Source organism: Haliotis rufescens, unplaced genomic scaffold, assembly GCF_023055435.1.
Source record: "Haliotis rufescens isolate VD_foot unplaced genomic scaffold, xgHalRufe1.0.p SCAF_20, whole genome shotgun sequence".
Lineage (NCBI taxonomy): Eukaryota > Metazoa > Mollusca > Gastropoda > Lepetellida > Haliotidae > Haliotis > Haliotis rufescens.
In genome coordinates, this window is record NW_025963891.1 from 3,475,890 (window position 1) to 3,496,818 (window position 20,929).

A 20,929-nucleotide genomic window follows, 5' to 3' on the forward strand; every position below is an offset into this window, starting at 1 on the left:
TGTTGAAACGTTTGTACAGATTGAACTTCTTGAAAAAAATAACACGCTGGCATTCCTTTGAGGTCTGAACTGATAGAATTAGAAGCTGTTATAAGGAATACAATGCAGTTTGGGAAAAAGTTGTGTTTTCTAAAGTAAGGGTTGGGTGTCGGGGGCTGAGACGTTTGCTTGAGAATATGTTTTTCAGTCAGTGTTGCGGAACGTACAATAATGTGTCTCTGATAAAAGGAGCAAAACAATTGTGTGTTTTTTTACCGACAACATATTATGTTTCAAAAGACCCAGCATGTTCAGTGAACGATGTATTCTGGGGTAAGACGTGAGGAAACATATTCGGAAACAGATTTCTTTTGCAAACAGACCTCAGTTCTCTGTGAAACAGGTCATAAAAAACTACTGATGCATCCTTGGCTAAGTGATGGCTGTATCTGCATATGTTCATCCAGCAGAGACCAGATACTGGGGATAGAGGGATAGTGATGTGATTGCTAACCTTCTAGTGTCTAACACGCAGATTAGGCGGTATACACCCCAGGGAGCTGAGAATGAAATACGAGTGTCGATTGATCCGGTAACCGATGGCGGGGCAATAAACTGTTACGCGGTTTGAACATATCCTCCACCGATAAGCAGATCGTGGTTGTTAATGGAAAATTATTATTATATTATGGATTTATACATTTACAATCTTGGCATGTAGATTTTCGAGAAAATCCGTTTTTTGTTGTAAATATTGACCTATGTCGGGCATAACTACGTGCAATGAGCGACTTACAAATGGATCTGCTTTAAACAAGGCAATATCTTATGATAGAGGGGGTGGTCGGGTAATCTAGCGGTTAAAGCGTTCGCTCGTCACGCCGAATGACCGGGTTAGGTTTCCCACATGGGTATATTATGTGAAGCCAATATCTGGTGTACCCCGCCGTGATATTGCTAGAATAGCCTATACCATATCATTAACTCACTCACTCAGTGCGTCACACATTCAGATGAGACCCACTGGTGAATACGCACGATTCAAAGTCAAGTTAGATGACCCTGATGGGTACGCCTGGATAAACATCAAGTATGGCGAGTGTACAGACGGACAGACATCGATAAACATCAAGTATGGCGAGTGTACAGACGGACAGGCATCGATAAACATCAAGTGTGGTGAGTGTACAGACGGACAGGCATCGATAAACATCAAGTGTGGCAATAGTCTCACACATGACACGCTTCGATAAACGTCAGTTGTGGCAATAGTCTCACACATGACACGTTTCGATAAACATCTGACACGTAACGATAAACATCAAGTGTGGCAATAGTCTCACACATGACACGTTTCGATAAACGTCAGTTGTGGCAATAGTTTCACACATGACACGTTTCGATAAACGTCTGACACGTAACGATAAACGTCGAGTGTGGCAATAGTCTCACACATGACACGTTTCGATAAACATCTGACACGTTACGATAAACGTCGAGTGTGGCAATAGTCTCACACATGACACGTTTCGATAAACATCTGACACGTTACGATAAACGTCGAGTGTGGCAATAGTTTCACACATGACACGTTTCGATAAACATCTGACACGTAACGATAAACGTCGAGAGTGGCAATAGTCTCACACAGGGCACGTTTCGATAAACATCAGTTGTGGCAAGAATCTCACACATGACACGTTTCGATAAACATCAGTTGTGGCAAGAATCTCACATATGACACATTTCGATAAACATCTGACACGTTTCGATAAACATCAGTTGTGGCAAGTGTATCACACATGACACTATCGATCACCTGAAGGAAAACCACATAGCGTAAAAAGATTTATCATCTCAGTGTAAAATTGAAACTGTAAATTACTCGCAGTAAAATATTCTAATATTTCTGATGCGGCGTTAATCAGTATTCACTAACTCTTTCACTGTAGAATCACGTTCTTCGTTCGGTTGATCGATCGTCGTGATTGAAGGAGAGGTAATTAATTTAGTTAAAAAATTATATTTTTTTAACATAACTTTACGTGTGAAACCTACATCACAACACGGCAGTTGAAACCCGACCGTCTGCAGTCTCGTAACCTCCTGTACCGCGACCCAAGAAGCGGAGCGCCAGTCAAGTGCATCAGTGATGTAGTATTGATACCGGTTACCCTGCATCATGTGCTGCAATGAACGAGGAAATAAAGCCAGTGCTCCATTCGTATCATGCATTTATTGAGCAATAGTGCTCTCACAGATGCCTTTGATTTCAACCATTCATTGAGTTATAGGGTAGCCACTTCCCTTTCTGTGATTATAACTGAAACACGAGTGGATCGTGATTGGATTATCTTGTCGGAATTTAATTCCTAAATGTTCCTGGCGGGTAAGCAGAGGGGATATAATTAGATATGTTTCCCCCCGACGACCCCTCCAGCCTCCACTCCCCCCACCTTCCCCCATCCCTGTAATTTCCTGAACAACAATTGACGAGTTTTTCCTGTACAAAGGCTGGCGGCATGGCAAGCTCTCACATCCCTCAACCGTGAAATGCGATTGAAAATACAACTGTTTCCTTCACAGGGACAACACGTTGGTGGCGTTCACGCGATCACAAACTGATGCCACACGAGTAAAGGGAGGCAACTCATCTTCCAGAAACATGTAAGGTGTAGATATTGATTGTCCAATCATGTCCGCGAATTGAGGTGCGCGATCCCAGAAACAGCTTCAATTATTCATTGCTTAGATCCCCATGTTATTGGAAATGTGCAGCGAAGAGAAAGCACGTCCGTGCAAGAATATCTAATACAGCTGTTATATTTGTACACACAATCAAATAGGTTTTGCTGGGTGCGCAAGAACAATTCCGATGTGGGTAATAGGTAAGTTGTTCTAGCGATAACGTCACCTGGTATTAATGGCTGTAACGTGGGAGGGACGTCAATACCGCAGGTGACACCATACGTAAAACCGGTAAGGCGTGTAGTGCTGAGCAATCAATCATGAAAGCAGATGTATTATACATGAATGAAGTTCATATCACCAAGTAATAGCTATCAACACACAGCTACAGCCCAGCCGTAGCGTATACATGTATATACACGATTTAAACGTGTAAACAATAAAGTTATACATTGCATCATATGTAGGCACACGAGACACATGCATCACGGGTAGAATAGATCCGGGGTGGAATAGGTCTTCAGCAACCCATGCTTGCCGTAAAAGGCGACTATGCTTGTCGTAAGAGGCGACTAACGGGATAGGGTGGTCAGGTTCGCTGACTTGGTAAATGCATGTCATCGATCCCAATTGCGTGGATCGATGCCCATGTTGTCAATCACTGGATTGTCTGGTCCAGACTCTATTATTTACAGGCCGCTCTGATATAGCTGGAATATTGTTGAGTGCGGCGTTAAACAACAAACTAAACCAAAACATGTAGACATACACCCACCTGTATCACGGGTCGGAATATGACTACCTGTGTCACGACTTGACATACGGCCACGTATATCACGTGCAGGAAAATGGCCACCTGTACTGCGTCAGGTGTGGGCACATCACCACCTGTGTCATGTGTGGGCACATCATCACCTGCGTCAGGTGTGGGCACATCATCACCTGCGTCAGGTGTGGGCACATCATCACCTGTGTCAGGTGTGGACACATCCCCACCTGTGTCAGGTGTGGGCACATCACCACCTGCGTCAGGTGTGGGCACATCATCACCTGTGTCAGGTGTGGGCACATCACCACCTGCGTCAGGTGTGGGCACATCATCACCTGTGTCAGGTGTGGGCACATCATCACCTGCGTCAGGTGTCGGCACATCATCACCTGCGTCAGGTGTGGGCACATCATCACCTGTGTCAGGTGTGGGCACATCACCACCTGTGTCAGGTGTGGGCGAATCACTCCTGCGTCAGGTGTGGGCACATCACCACCTGTGTCAGGTTTGGGCACATCATCACCTGTATTACGTGTATCCATACGGCCACCTGCTTAACGTGTAGAACACATGATCCCGGCATCGCATGTTGAACGCATTGTCGCCTACATGACGTATAGAACATGCGATCACCTATATCACGTGTAGAACATGCGATCACCTGTATCACGTGTAGAACATTCGATCACCTGCATCACGTGTGGAACATACGATCACCTACATCACGCGTGGAACATGCGATCACCTTCATCACGTGTAGAACAAAAGATCACTTACATCACGTGTATAACATGCGATCACATACATCCCGTGTGGAACATGCGATCACTTACATCACGCGTGGAACATGCGATCACCTACATTACGTGTGGAACATACGATCACCTACATCACGTGTAGAACATGCGATCACCTCCAACACGTGTAGAACATACGATTACCTCCATCACGTGTAGAACATACGATCACCTCCATCACGTGTAGAACATACGATCAACTGCATCACGTGTAGAACAAGCAATCACCTAAATCACGCTTAGAACATACGACCACCTCCATCACGTGTAGAACATGCGATCACCTATTTCACGTGTAGAACATGCGATCACCTGCATCACATGTAAAATATACGACCACCTACAACACGTGTAGAGCACACGACCACCTACATCACGTGTAAAGCACACGATCACCTACATAACGTGTACAGCATATCATCCCCTGCATCAGCTGTAGAGCACACGATCTCTTATCTACATTACATGCAGAGCACACGATCACCTACATCGCGTGTAGACCACACGATCACGTATCGCACGTGTAGAGCAAATGATCACCTCCATCACGTGCATATCATGTGATCACCTACATCACACATGCAAACATGTTCACCGACATCCGGTGTAGACGCGATCCTCTTCATCACGTATAAAGCACACGATCACCCACACCACATGTAGATTACATTATCCCCGGCATCACGTGTAGAGCAAACGATCACCTATATCACACCTATATGTACAAACATGGTCACCTGCATCACGCATTGGGCACAATCAACTATTGTTCCGAAACAGTGGAAACACTCTAACATTTTAAATGAATTGTCAATGACTATTCTATATGTCAGATTCAGCGGACATGTGAGAAGCAAAATAGTCTCGTTTAACCAAACTGAACCGAAAGGGATATTCCATCATATACACCATTCGTGTATGTTTACCCTTTACGCTGATATGAAGTTACACAACGTCGAAAGTATAGCTTATTCGTTGCCTTCATTGCTCTCAAGCCATTTGTTTTGAAATAATGAAGCAAAATATTCAGAATGTTACACAGTATTTCCCTTAAATGTCACAGCGTGCATATATGTATTACTGCAATATGGAATTTAAGCGCATGTAATGTTCCTTCAACGATTCGGTATAATATCTGTACGAGCTCGATAAGGATATTTAAAAGAAATCCCCCACAAATATACTCCGCTTGGCATACATGTAATGGCGCCCTGAAACGACAAAGTATATTATATAATCTACAAACTCGGTCTTTATCATTTCCATTCGGAACTGTCTGTTTATGTTCGTTTTTGAACATACAGAATACAGATATGCTGCTCTAAATGCTAAACTGGCTCATACTTTAGAGGATTCAATAATGATCAGCAAATTGTCAGCAGCATAATCATGTTAATGGGTTTCACCAAAGCGGTAAACGTCAAAGACCTGCGTCACTTTGGACGTATAACGGACGCATTCATAAAACAACGTGCTTTTGTTTAACTAACACTGTATTGTCGCAGCCCTGTCAAGACCTCGTAAGTTGACGTTTTGACACATTCGACTTTAGATATATAATACATTCACAGAGTCACAATGCATGTTGTGTCAAAGTCTCGAAACAATCCATCAATAGAATTCGAAGATACAATGTAAAATTTGGAGAAAGACATTTAGGCAAGTAGGCACAAACGGCTCCCTTTTTAGTTGATCTGTTTTTTCATGCGTATGAGTCGACATTTCTGCTTGGATTGGCAAAGTCAAAACAAGGTAATCGGGCCAAGACGTTTCACCTTAGATTTAGGTATATCGATGATCTGATATCGTTCAATAATCATCAAATAGCCAGTTCCCTTCCACTGACCTACCCACCTGAACTAGAGATAAAGGAGACTGCCTCATCTGTTTCATACTCATGCAGAAAGATTCATTAAGAGTCACAAAACACGTTCCTCAAGACTGTGTGACAAGAAGGATGACTTCAGCGTTCTGTCGAGCAATATTCCAACACCTCTAGCCTTTGATGTTTACAATTCACAACTTTTGAGGTACAATGAAGCATGCTCTTTCTACGAAGATTTCAAAGAGCGTCATAAGACTCTAGCTCAGATATCAAGTTGAAGCATTTAAGTTTTCACTTTAGTCTCAAAATCTCTCATCTACCAAAAATCTTCAAAACCCTAGCTCAAGCCTTTTGATTTAAGACACTACAATAGTTTGGTTTCACTGAAATCAGATACAAGCTTTTTACCTGAGTACAACAGCATACACTATATTAGAATGAAACATGTATCTTTTACACGAACATTTATATAACATTTGAAATTTGCTAGAAATGAATAAAAGTTTGTAAAAGATTTCCGCAATATAGCTCAACACATCGTATCAGGCATTGACATAGACAGACTAGATAAGCATGTTTTGATACAACAAGAGTCTCAACAGATATATATATCTGTTGAGACTCTTGTTGTATCAAAACATGCTTATCTAGTCCAATAAATTTAGAAAAATAAAAATATTCCTTGGGGATTTAGAATTAGAACAGCTCCAAAGATACAGGATTATGCTGGTCGTAAGAGGCGACTTAATCGAGCGAGAGGTCAGACTCAGTGACTTGGTTGACATGGATGTTTGGTCATGAAGTCAATCAATGGTTGTCTGGCCTTTACTCGATAATTTACATGCCACAGTCGCACAGCTGCACTATTACTGAGTGTGACGTAATTTACATGCCACAGTCGCATAGCTGAAATATATTGAGTGTGACGTTATTTACATGCCACAGTCGCACAGCTGCACTATTACTGAGTGTGACGTAATTTACATGCCACAGTCGCACGGCCGCACTATTACTGAGTGTGACGTTATTTACACGCCACAGTCGCACAACTGCACTATTACTGAGTGTGACGTTATTTACATGCCACAGTCGCACAGCCGCACTATTACTGAGTGTGACGTTATTTACATGCCACAGTCGCACAGCCGCACTTTTACTGAGTGTGACGTTATTTACATGCCACAGTCGCACAGCTGCACTATTACTGAGTGTGACGTTATTTACATGCCACAGTCGCACAGCTGCACTATTACTGAGTGTGGCGTTATTTACATGCCACAGTCGCACAACTGCACTATTACTGAGTGTGACGTTATTTACATGCCCCAGTCGCACAGCTGCACTATTACTGAGTGTGACGTTATTTACATGCCACAGTCGTACAGCTGCACTATTACTGAGTGTGACGTTATTTACATGCCACAGTCGCACAGCTGCACTATTACTGAGTGTGACGTAATTTACATGACACAGTCGCACAGCTGCACTATTACTGAGTGTGACGTTATTTACATGCCACAGTCGCACAGCTGCGCTTTTACTGAGTGTGACGTTAAACAACAACAAAAAACAATAACAAAAAAAACGAAAACCAAACAACCACAATGCAATTAAAGGACTTCTACCCTGAATTACACGGCCTTGCAAATGAATGCATTCTAGAGGAAATGGTTATGCCAAACTAATATGTCCAAAGTATTACAACAATTTTGACACCAAAACTCGTTAGGTATCTGTGTGCAAAATGTAATCTGATTTAAGCAAAATGTTTTCCGTCCATACCTTCCAAACAGTTTAGAAATGTTAATAAAACATCTATACAGATAGTAAAGAAGTCGTTATCTTTGAATGTCTTCATATTTACACACTTCGTGAATAAGGTTACGCTGACATTTAAGTGTTCAAGACATTATTAATATGACTAAAATTGGTTAATTCAGAAAAGAACTCTGCAGTCGTTTGATAAAATTTACGTCACTCCTTCAAATTTATATTCCTCGTGAGACATCGGACGCAGTAACAATGATATCTCTCTGGTCATAAACTTAAGTTTGAACAACACCCATAAAAGGAAATTCTCACAGTGGATATAAAAGCGAGGAATTAGACCACCCGCGTTTGGATGAGCTGGCGTTTCGTTTATCACATAGTCGATGTTCAATTCAAAGGTCATGAGCTGAAGAGCGAAAGTCGAATTGTTAACTGATATCGGCTTGGCGAGTTGTGTTTGAAATATTATAGTCCTTCGCTCTGATTGGCCCTCAAGTGGAATCGAATTTACATTAGATCGCGATCGAATTGATGATCGTATTTATTTGAAAGCACTTCGTTCCCGAAACTTCGTGGAAGAAAATCATTGATATTATCTAATTTACACAGCCTAATACCGAGATGATGATCCTGAAGTTTTTAAAAGTCGAAGAACAAAGAAGAACTTTAAAAACCGTCAAAGGCCTTGAAGTGTCATTCACCGTTATTCTCCGACGCACTATGACGTCATGTTTGATCTCAGGCATGCTTCGTCTTAATAATGTCATGACTTCATGGCACATTGTGGCATATGTGCCAAACCATGAAATATTCGATAATTTTGTGGCTTTAGAGGGGGACAAGGCTAGGATCAATAGGCAGTCATACAAGTTTGATTCTAGTTATTTATTAAATTATGTGGTATTTATGGGAACTGATATATTTGGATCCAGTCGTGAATTACTCATTGACAATGTCACAGTTTTAAACAGGTCACCAATTAAATTATCTAGACCTGGTCTGAAGCTGGGATACCAATGAAGATGACTGACTATTATTTTACCCGCTCCTGTAATTGTAGTAGGAAACCTTTGTCTAAAGCACACCTCGCATCCTTTCGTTTCATTTCGCCAAAAAGCTTGCATTTTTTGTCCTGCTTCAATGGACCAACCAACCGTTTGATCATCCAAGAATCGTGAAAGGTTTAAAAAGTGTAAATATTCACTAAACCAATCGGTTGCAAATGACATTATCAGACCTTGAATCTGCGTTCGAATCTCCGAAGTTAAAAACACAGCCGGTTTAATTCTAATATGGAAGATCTAAGCGTTATCCTTCTCCGATGGGCAAGAACTTAACGGTCGACTTGAGATTAATGCATTTACCCTGAAATCTCTGTGCACACTGTAGTCATAAAGTAGCAGTCGACGTCGCAATGGAGATGTAGTTGAGACAGAATCCACACAGAGAAGAGGAAGAGGTTGGGTCGATCTGTGCCGACGTGTGCCAGCTTAAGTCAACATGGAGCACACAGAGTACTCTCCCTTGGAGCAAGAAGTCATGGCGCGTCCAACCGATGTCTACTGTGATACACATAGTCATGTGCCTCGGCTATTAAATGGATGTTATAAACATTACTTGGCGTATACAAGTCGCTTACTGCATGTTATGTTCACCACTTAAGCCATAGTAATATAGGTTATGCACACTTATAAAATCTGTACACTATTAAGATTTTGCGTAATGACTTATGCAACTATATGCAACAAAGACTGAAGCGTTAAAAGAAGGTACAAAGAAACATTTTCTGTTTGCTTGGTCAGTGAGGTTTTACATCTCAATACCAGCTGAAACAGCTGGGCCGTATCAGTTGTTATAACTATCGACACTTAATCAAAGGTCCGATAGCATGCTGTCGTTTCAAGACAGCACTTTATTTTAAAAATATTACGAGAAAATAATGTACACCAACGTCCATTCCACAACCGAGTAACTACACCAATGGTCATTCCACAACAGAGTTACAACACCAACGTCCACTCGACAACAGAGTAACTACACCAACGTCCACTCCACAACAGAGTAACTACACCAACGTCCACTCCACAACAGAGTAACTACACCAACGTCCACTCCACAACAGAGTAACTACACCAACGTCCACTCCACAACAGAGTAACTACACCAACGTCCACTCGAAAACAGAGTAACTACACAAATGTCCACTCCACAACTGATTATCCATACCAGTGTAAACTCCACAACGTATTATCGCTACCAATGTCCACTCCACTCCTGATTATCGATACAAATGTCAACATCACCTATGATTATCAATTCCAATGTCCACTCCACCACAGTTTATCAATACCAATGTCCACTCCACCACAGTTTATCAATACCAATGTCCACTCCACCACAGTTTATCAATACCAATGTCCACTCCACCACAGTTTATCAATACCAATGTCCACTCCACCACAGTTTATCAATACCAATGTCCACTCCACCACAGTTTATCAATACCAATGTCCACTCCACCACAGTTTATCAATACCAATGTCCACTCCACCACAGTTTATCAATACCAATGCCCACTTCACTGCTGATTATCAATACCAATGTTCACACCACCTATGATTATCAATACCAATGTCCACACCACCTATGATTATCAATACCAATGTCCACACCACCTATGATTATCAATACCAATGTCCACACCACCTATGATTATCAATTCCAATGTCCACACCACCTATGATTATCAATACCAATGTCCACACCACCTATGATTATCAATACCAATGTCCACACCACCTATGATTATCAATACCAATATCCACACCACCTATGATTATCAATTCCAATGTCCACTTCACTGCTGATTATCAATACCAATGCCCACTTCACTGCTGATTATCAATACCAATGTCCACACCACCTATGATTATCAATACCAATGTCCACACCACCTATGATTATCAATTCCAATGTCCACACCACCTATGATTATCAATTCCAATGTCCACTCCACCAGAGTTTATCAATACCAATGCCCACTTCGCTGCTGATTATCAATACCAATGTCCACACCACCTATGATTATCAATACCAATGTCCACACCACCTATGATTATCAATTCCAATATCCACACCACCTATGATTATCAATTCCAATGTCCACTCCACCACAGTTTATCAATACCAATGCCCACTTCGCTGCTGATTATCAATACCAATGTCCACACCACCTATGATTATCAATTCCAATATCCACACCACCTATGAACATCAATTCCAATGTCCACTCCACCACAGTTTATCAATACCAATGCCCACTTCGCTGCTGATTATCAATACCAATGTCCACACCACCTATGATTATCAATACCAATATCCACACCACCTATGATTATCAATACCAATGTCCACACCACCTATGATTATCAATACCAATATCCACACCACCTATGATTATCAATACCAATGTCCACTTCGCTGCTGATTATCAATACCAATGTCCACTTCGCTGCTGATTATCAATACCAATGCCCACTTCGCTGCTGATTATCAATACCAATGTCCACACCACCTATGATTATCAATACCAATGTCCACACCACCTATGATTATCAATACCAATGTCCACACCACCTATGATTATCAATACCAATGCCCACTTCACTGCTGATTATCAATACCAATGTCCACTTCACCACGGTTTATCAATACCAATGCCCACTTCACTGCTGATTATCAACCCCAGTGTCCTCTCATAGCTGATTATCATATCCTTCACACATTGGCCTTCACTGACATGTACCAGGTAAATACAAATACACCTCTATACGCCAATAATGTCCACTTGTCTAAGAGGGATGTGCAGAGTTGCACGGCTAATTTGTACCAGGAACCGACGATTGTACATCTCCGAATCGCACCGGTAATGAACCTGGGTCTCGCGTGCTCGCTCAACGGCACGTGTGACACGTGTGGGGCTACTTCCTTCCATTTTGGGTGACACACCACGTTTAACTAAAATACTGTTCAAAGCGGTGTTAAGGCCCTTTCTATCTCTCACCCGCTCATTCATTCTGTTGTTATAATTTCTACCCAAAACAATGCGCGTAGTATTAAAAATCAGTTAACTGCTTGTGGAATGGATTTCAGGCACGGTTGATATCAACTCAATGTGTTGCAGTGACGAGTTGATCTGTTTTTCAACAACAGTTAGTGAGTGGGTTGTTTTACCCTAAGTTCCTCAGTTTTTCCCCATATGACAACAGGGACATCTGACATAAGGTAAACTCCAGGTTGATAGTGAGTGAGTGAGTATAGTTTCACGACGCTATTAGCAACATTCCAGCAATATCACGGCGGGGGACACCAGAAATGGGCTTCACACATTGTACCCATATCGGGAATTGAACCCGGGTCTTCGGCGTGACGAGCGAACGGTTAAACCACTAGGCTACCCGACCGCCCCTCCAGCTTGATAAGGTTGAAGTTGTTATCCATAAAGCCGTATGACAACACAATGCCATGTAGAAAGTGGCCAAATGTAACAACTGTTATTTTTTGGGTATCAACTAAAAAAAGTACTAGAATCTGTACTTTACTAAGAAAGGGTTATGCCAAATATAACAGTTGTTACATAAAGCTATATGTTTTCTTATTTGAAATGTGTTTTCAAAATGTTCGCACACGTTATTATGACTTTTGACGTCTTGTTGTATTGTTTGTCATATCAAAGATGTATATAGTATATACGTCTTTGGTCATATATACTGCAAATACATATTTCTTGTTTCTCAGCATCTTTATCAGTGTTTTATTCATAGGTTAAGTAATCGTTTCAATAACAGTCACAAACCACCAGTTAAGGACACTACATCCTTCAAGACATAAGATCCGGGTGGATTTACCACGTTTTCTTCTGTGCATTTCAGTGACCATCAGCTCGTCTCAAGATGCCCAAGATGTCCACACCCCACTGTAGCCTTGTTGGAATATTTACACTTGGCTGTCATGATTAGGACCCGTAAAGGTCGAGGTTAGAATTGGTCTTCAGCAACCTTATGCTTGTCGTAAGAGGCGACTAAAGGGATCGGGTGATCAGGCTCGCTGTCTTGGTTGATGCATGTCATCGTATCTCAATTGCGTGGATCAATGTTCATGATATCAATCACTGGATTGTCTGTTCCTGACTCGATTATTTACAGACCGTCGCCATAGAGCTGGAATATTGCTGAGCGCGGCGTTCAACAACACACATACACACAAATGTTATGATAAGAATGAATCTTAAGACTTTCAGTTAACACCCAGTGAGCTGTACAAATCATTTTCAAAAACCATTATGGTTGACAGGAAACATTTCTCTGACGGCTTCAGACATAACACCTTAATACACGACAGCTTGTTTTCACCTCACGATAGTCACCCTGTGAAGTGTTTTGCTTCTTGGTAATTTTCGAATGTCCTTTATTTGAAAGTTTAATGAACCTTCTGATCTGCGGGATGAACGATATTCCTTTACAGGCCTTCATCCTGTGACTCACTTCACAACAGAGGTGATGTCGTTCGCCTAAAAGAAGAGTTACCCCCCTTCCCTCATAAGTCGAGAGTTCTGTCTTGTGTGGGGGAGTGAAGGCTATCAAAACGTATTGCCTGATGTGTGTTGAGACTATAATCATTACTGCCTGCAATGTGGATGCACACTATCATCGCTAAGGAAATGAAGGGTGTGTGTGTGCGTGTGCGTGTGCGTGTGTGCGTGCGTGCGTGCGTGTGTGCGTGTGTGCGTGTGTGCACTATCATCACTTACTGCCTGGTGTGGATGTAGACTATCATCACTTACTGCCTGGTGTGTGTGTAGACTATCATCACTTTCTGCCTGGTGTAGATGTAGACTATCATCACCTGCTGCCTGGTGTGTGTGCATGTAGACTATCCACACTTACTGCCTCGTGTGTGGATGTAAACTACCATCACTTACTGCCTGGTGTAGATGTAGAGCATCACCACTTACTGCCTGGTGTGGATGTAGACTATCATCACTTACTGCCTGGTGTGTGTGTAGAGCATCATCACTTACTGCCTGGTGTGTGTGTAGAGCATCATTACTTACTGCCTGGTGTGTGTGTAGACTATCATCCCTTACTGCCTGGTGTGTGTGTAGACTATCATCACTTACTGCCTGGTGTGTGTGTAGACTATCATCACTTACTGCCTGGTGTGGATGGAGACTATCATCACTTACTGCCTGGTGTGTGTGTAGACTATCATCACTCACTGCCTGGTGTGTGTGTAGACTATCATCACTTACTGCCTGGTGTGTGTGTAGACTATCATCACTTACTGCCTGGTGTGGATGTAGACTATCATCACTTACTGCCTGGTGTGTGTGTAGACTATCATCACTTACTGCCTGGTGTGTGTGTAGACTATCATCACTTACTGCCTGGTGTGGATGTAGACTATCATCACTTACTGCCTGGTGTGGATGTAGACTATCATCACTTACTGCCTGGTGTGTGTGTAGAGCATCATAACTTACTGTCTGGTGTAGATGTAGACTATCATCACCTGCTGCCTGGTGTGGATGTAGACTATCATCACTTACTGCCTGCTGTGGATGTAGACTATCATCACTTACTGCCTGGTGTGTGTGTTGAGCATCATCACTTACTGCCTGGTGTGTGTGTAGAGCATCATCACTTACTGCCTCGTGTGTGGATGTAGACTATCATCACTTACTGCCTGGTGTGGATGTAGACTATCATCACTTACTGCCTGGTGTGTGTGTAGAGCATCATCACTTACTGCCTCGTGTGTGGATGTAGACTAGCATCACTTACTGCCTGGTGTGGATGTAGACTATCATCACTTACTGCCTGCTGTGGATGTAGACTATCATCACTTACTGCCTGGTGTGTGTGTAGAGCATCATCACTTACTGCCTGGTGTGTGTGTAGAGCATCATCACTTACTGCCTGGTGTGTGTGTGCACTATCATCACTTACTGCCTGGTGTGGATGTAGACTATCATCACTTACTGCCTGGTGTGTGTGTAGACTATCATCACTTACTGCCTGGTGTAGATGTAGATTATCATCACCTGCTGCCTGGTGTGTGTGCATGTAGACTATCCACACTTACTGCCTCGTGTGTGGATGTAAACTATCATCACTACTGCCTTGTGCTTGTAGACTTTCATCACTTTCTGCCTGGTGTGTGTGTGTGTTTGTGTGTATGTGTATGTGTAGACTATCATCACCTACTGCCTGGTGTGTGGGGTGGTGGGGTTGGGTGGGGGATTCGGAGGCTTTCATCATCTAGTATATGATGTGTGTGTGTGGACTTTCATCACTTACCTTATCATATGTGGGTGTAGATTATCATTACATACTGCCTGGTGTGTGTTTAAAAACATCATCCTTTTCGATATGATATGTGGAGGCAGGGTATCATCACTTATCTGGGGGTGTGCTGAATCTATCGTCACTTACTGCATGATGTGTGGGTTTATAATATCATCACTTCCTGTCAGGTGTGTGTTGAGACTATCATCACTTTCTATATGAGTGTGGGTGTAAACATCATCCCTCATTGCCTTTTGTGTTGGTGTAGACTACACAAAACATGTTTCCAATAGGCCAGTTGAAGATACTCACATTTTAATTGAATCCGGTGTGTGGGTTTTAATAACGTTGCTTAGTTTCTGCTGCGTGGTTGAAGAAGTATGTATAGATTTTGCTCTATGCACGAGGGATATCCTTACGTATTATTTTTACTTGGAATATAATATCTTTATATGTTGTGTAAGTGCAGGCTATTTATACAATGTTATTGAACTGTGAGTGCTGAAGAAAACCTTTCAAGTGGGATAACAGAGTTTCTATCCTTGCACAGTGTCTGTTTTGTGGGTGCAGACAGTCCTTACATAGTTCCTCGTCTGTCGGTGCAGCCTATCCTTACAAAGTTCCTGTTCCTGTTCTGTAAAGATCGACGAAGTTATTTGATCACTGCTACATTAGCCAAGGCATCAGTAAAACATTCAATACGTTTTATCGTAGACATATGGAAGGCATTTCCACATTTGATTGCATCAGTGACCAAAATGATGTCTGATGTACCACAAGTCCCCATGTTCCTTTAAACGACTTAACACGTTGTTATGCAAATTTATATTGACTGGGGAATCTGATGGAATAAAAAAAGATAGTTGTTAAAGATTTTTCAAATGGGGAAGCTTTCTCTAAATACATGAATATAAGATGGATAAAAGACTAAACTCGTTAGAAGGCATATGGCAACAACAAGCAATCTATATATCCCACATTTATATTGCCCCACAATTATTGAAAACGAATACCATTTTATGCTTATCAGTCGCAACCGTCTTTGTACAAATGATGTTTAATTATTCTTGAGGTTATTTGCCTTTATTAATCAAATGCTTTAATCTCTTCTTGTTGTGTTGTGATGTGACTTATTTTTCACAAAATGGTACACGTGCACATCTCTGTGCATATAAGTCTGCATGTTTATACTTGTACATGTACAAAATTGTATATATATAATGTTATGGTATGTATATGGGCCTATGGCCAGAATACAATAACTGATGATGATGATGATATCTCTATGGTACCAATAGAAAACCCAACATGATCTATGCAACAGAGATACAAAATATCCTTTGGAAACGTGCCGCTTGGCAATAATAATCTAAGAACGACTGGCGTTCAAAATGTGAACTAAATTCCCAATTCAAATTTTGCATAATATACAGATGTACATATATTTTCCAAATGACGCTCAAATGGGTAATTATAGATCTCAAGACATATAAAAAAACTGGACATTTCGAGGTGTCATTTTGGCGGACCTGCATCATTGGCTGCGACGACAATGGTGTCAAGGTCACAACTGCGATGGAGACAAGCTTGGTTTAGTGATGACTCACGTTTTATGCTCTGACGTGCGGATGGTAGATGTCGTGTTTACAGGCGTCGCCTGGAACGTTATGCACAAAACTGAATACAGGAGGTGGACAGAATTGTTGGTGGTAGTGTGCTGATGTGGGCAGCCATCTCATACACTTGTAGAACAAACTGGGAGCAAGTTCTGGGAAATTCAACGGCACAGCATTACATGGATGAGATTCTTCGGTCACACGTCCTTCCCATTATGCAACAAGCGAAGACAACGACCGACCTCACATGGTAAAACAGCCTTTTTCAGGAATCACACCATCCAGGTCCTGCCATGGCCCTCCAGGTCTCCAGATTTAAAACCAATCAAACATTTATGAGATGCTCTGGATCAACGACTGGCAGGACGTCAGCAACAGCCGCAGAACCTCCGACACTTGGCACAAGCACTGCAGGAAGAGTGGGCGAAGATTCCCCAGGCCACAATTCGGGATCTGATTGTTTCCAGTGGACGACGATGCTAGTCAGTTTTTTTACTCTAGTGGTGATCATAAAAGATATAGAGAACAGGTGATCATCACCTTGGAAATCTACAGTTCCGTGTGTGCCATTTGGAACCTTGGTCCATGACAATGATGAGTACCAATTTTGAACAATCGATAACCATCTGTTGATCATTTATATAATATATAAAATATACATCTAAAATCACTTTTGCGTTTCTCTTTTTTCAGAGTATATATATTTGTGTGTGTACGTGTTTGTGGGCGCGCGTGCGTGTGTAAATTCAATAACTCTGACTTCATCTCCTTTCCCCCTCCTCTAAAATACATAATAAATAAAATGTCCTCTTGTTTCTTGACGTGAACATTTGACTTGCCTGTGCATGTTTTAGTGACGGGATTGATTCAGGTTTTGACGCCTCTTTAAGCCGGAAATGATTCTGTCACTTTTATCTACATAGTTTCTGTTTCGTTAGTGTAGAACCGCCTCCGTGGTCTAGTGGTAGAGCGTCCGCCGGGAGAGCGGAAGGTCCGGGGTTCGATCCCCGACCGCGTCATACCAAAAGACGTTAAAAGATGGTACTTGTTGTTACCCTGTCTGGCGCTCGGCATTAAGGGGCTAAAACAAGGACTGGTCGGCTCGGAGTCAGTACACTGTGTCTGAGTGGGGTATTCATGTTAAACTGCGGCATGGTATCTCAGTGAGCTAGCACTAAAAATCGGCATCAGTCCGGACTAGTACAAGCAGCCACACACACACACACACACGTGCATGCACGTCCCTATATAAGTGCAATAATCTTGGACGCGACGTTAAACCCCATTTCACCTCACCTCGTTGGTGTAGACTTTATTCAGACTATCACCGCGAAGTGTCTGATGTACGAGTGTAGGATAAGTGAGTGAGTGAGTACAGTCCTACGTCGTTTACAGCAATATTTCAGCAAAATCGTAGCGGGGGACACCCGACATGGGCTTCAGACATTGTTCCTATGAGGGGAATCGATGTGACGAGTCATCGCTTTAACCACAAGGCAACCTAGCGCCACCGTGTATAATAAAGCGTCTCGTTATATCATAATGTGGATAAAGTATTGGGTATGTGCAAATAGCCTTGCCTAGTTATCATGTTTCGATTTGTTATTTGTTTGTATTTCTGCTATAAGGTACATTTGATACTTGAGATCATGCAGAATTAACCTTTTGCACATAATTTCTTAAATCCCCTTTGTCTTATATCATGGATTAAGATAATATACTGCATCCTGATCAAAATGAGTGAGTGATTGAGTGAGTTGTTTTTAACGCCGCTTTTAACAGTATTACAGTTATATCGCGGCGGGTCAGCTTAATGTGGGAGGAAAGCCCGATGTGATGCAGGTCTCAGACGTTTACCACTTCGGTGAGACCAACGAGCACGGGTATGGTGCTAACAAACCTAGAATCATAATCGGGGCGAACCCGGGATTCGAACCCACCATCATAGTTTTCTGGCGTGCCCAAGGGACGCAACTCTGCACAGCGAATCGCGGCGCCTTAGACGACTGGGCCACCCGTGCCCCTCGATCAAGATGAGGCAGGTGATTCCTCCATATAGTTCCAAAATGATATGAAAATATCATGAAGCAGAACATTGTATAATGGGTATAGATGAAATTACTAATTTAAACTATAAAGGGGCCAGAATTTCACAAACTATGCATGCCCACCGGAAGAATACGCGAAATAGTGATCTACTTGAATTGATACGTATTGGTGAGACACTGTTATCCGATAAGTTCTTTCCAAATAGTTTTAACAGATTTTCACTTTCTATAAGGCGTAACGTGTGAGGTGAGGTGAAATGGTGCTTAACGTCACGTCCAAGATTATTGCACTTATGCACTATAAGATATGCATGTATGTGTGTGTGTGCATGTGCGTGTGTATGTGTGCGTGTGCGTGTCCGTGTGCGTGAGTGTGCGTGCGTGCGTGCGTGCGTGCGCGCGCGTGTGTGTGTGTGTGTGTGTGTGTGTGCCGTTGCCAGGCAGGGTAACAACAAGTACCATATGTCAACGTCTTTTGGTATGACGTGGCCGGGATTATTGCACTTATATAGCGACGTGCATGTACGTTTTGTGTGTGTGTGTGTGTGTGTGTGTGTGTGTGTGTGTGTGTGTGTGTGTGTGTGTGTGTGTGTGTGTGTGTGTGTGTGTGTGTGTGTGTGTGTGTGGCTGCTTGTACTACTGAACTGATGCCGATTTATAATGCTAGCCCACTGAGATACCATGCAACAGTTTTAACATGAATACCCAACTTAGACACAGTTTACCGACCAGTCCTTGTTTTAGCTCCTTAATCCCGAGCGCCAGACAGGGTAACAACAAGTACCATCTTTTAACGTCTTTTGGTATGACGCGGTCCGGGAGGACGCTCCACCACTAGACCACGGAGGTGGTCATATGGCGTAACGAGTTACGTACATTATCAATAGGGGGCGGTCGGGTAGCCTTGTGGTTAAAGCGTTCACTCGTCTCGCCGAAGACATGGATTCGATTCCCGACATGAGTACAATGTGTGAAGCCCATTTCTGATGTCCCCCGACGTTATATTGCTGGAATATTGCTAGAAGCGGCGTAAAACCATACTCACTCACTCACTCATTAGCAATAGATCTCTGATCGGTCAGGATGTAGGATGATGTGTGATGATCTTATCCCTATAACGTACGACCCGTGAAGATCCGGGGTAGAATAGGTCTTCCGTAACCCATGCTTGTCGTAAAAGGCGACTAACGGGATCGGGTGGTCAGGCACGCTGACTTGGTTGATACATGTCATCGATCCTAATTGCGTGGATCGATGCTCACGATATTAATCACTGGATTGTCTGGTCCAGACTCGATTATTTACAGACCGCCGTCATACATAGCTGGAATATTGCTGAATGCGGTGTTAAACAACAACCAACCAACAAACCACCTCTATAACGTACATCAGTACCTTTTGACGGCCAATCTGAATGCGACTCAGACCATCAAGCTCCAACCACCAAAACGATTATGTTGCGTTATAGCACAGTTGGCGCATTGTTCAGTATTGCTGCTGTAGACATCTGCCCTGTCGTTGCTGGGTCTGGACAGTATCTGGACTCATCCTAGGTAAGGATATTCCATCAACGGCTGACTCCTCAGTTGCGATACCGACTTGCCTAAGGCGTCTGTTGCTGACAACAGTACACAGTGGAGTGTTTTATCGGCTTTGGAAACACAGTACTTCTGCATGGTGTCTTCCTAACTGTCAGTGTGTAGAAATAGTCTTCCCCGAATGTCCCTTAAGACGAAGATCTTTCCGGACACTATATTATTGTGGTAAACCCGTTTTCTTTCCTGACACTATATTATTGTGGTACACCCGTTTTCTTTCCGGACACAATATCATTGTGGTAAACCCGTTTTCTTTCCGGACACTATCATTGTGGTAAACCCGTTTTCTTTCCTGACACAATATCATTATGGTAAACCCGTTTTCTTTCCGGACACAATATCATTGTGGTAAACCCGTTTTCTTTCCGGACACAATATCATTGTGGTAAACCCGTTTTCTTTCCGGACACAATATCATTGTGGTAAACCCGTTTTCTTTCCGGACACAATATCATTGTGGTAAACCCGTTTTCTTTCCGGACACAATATCATT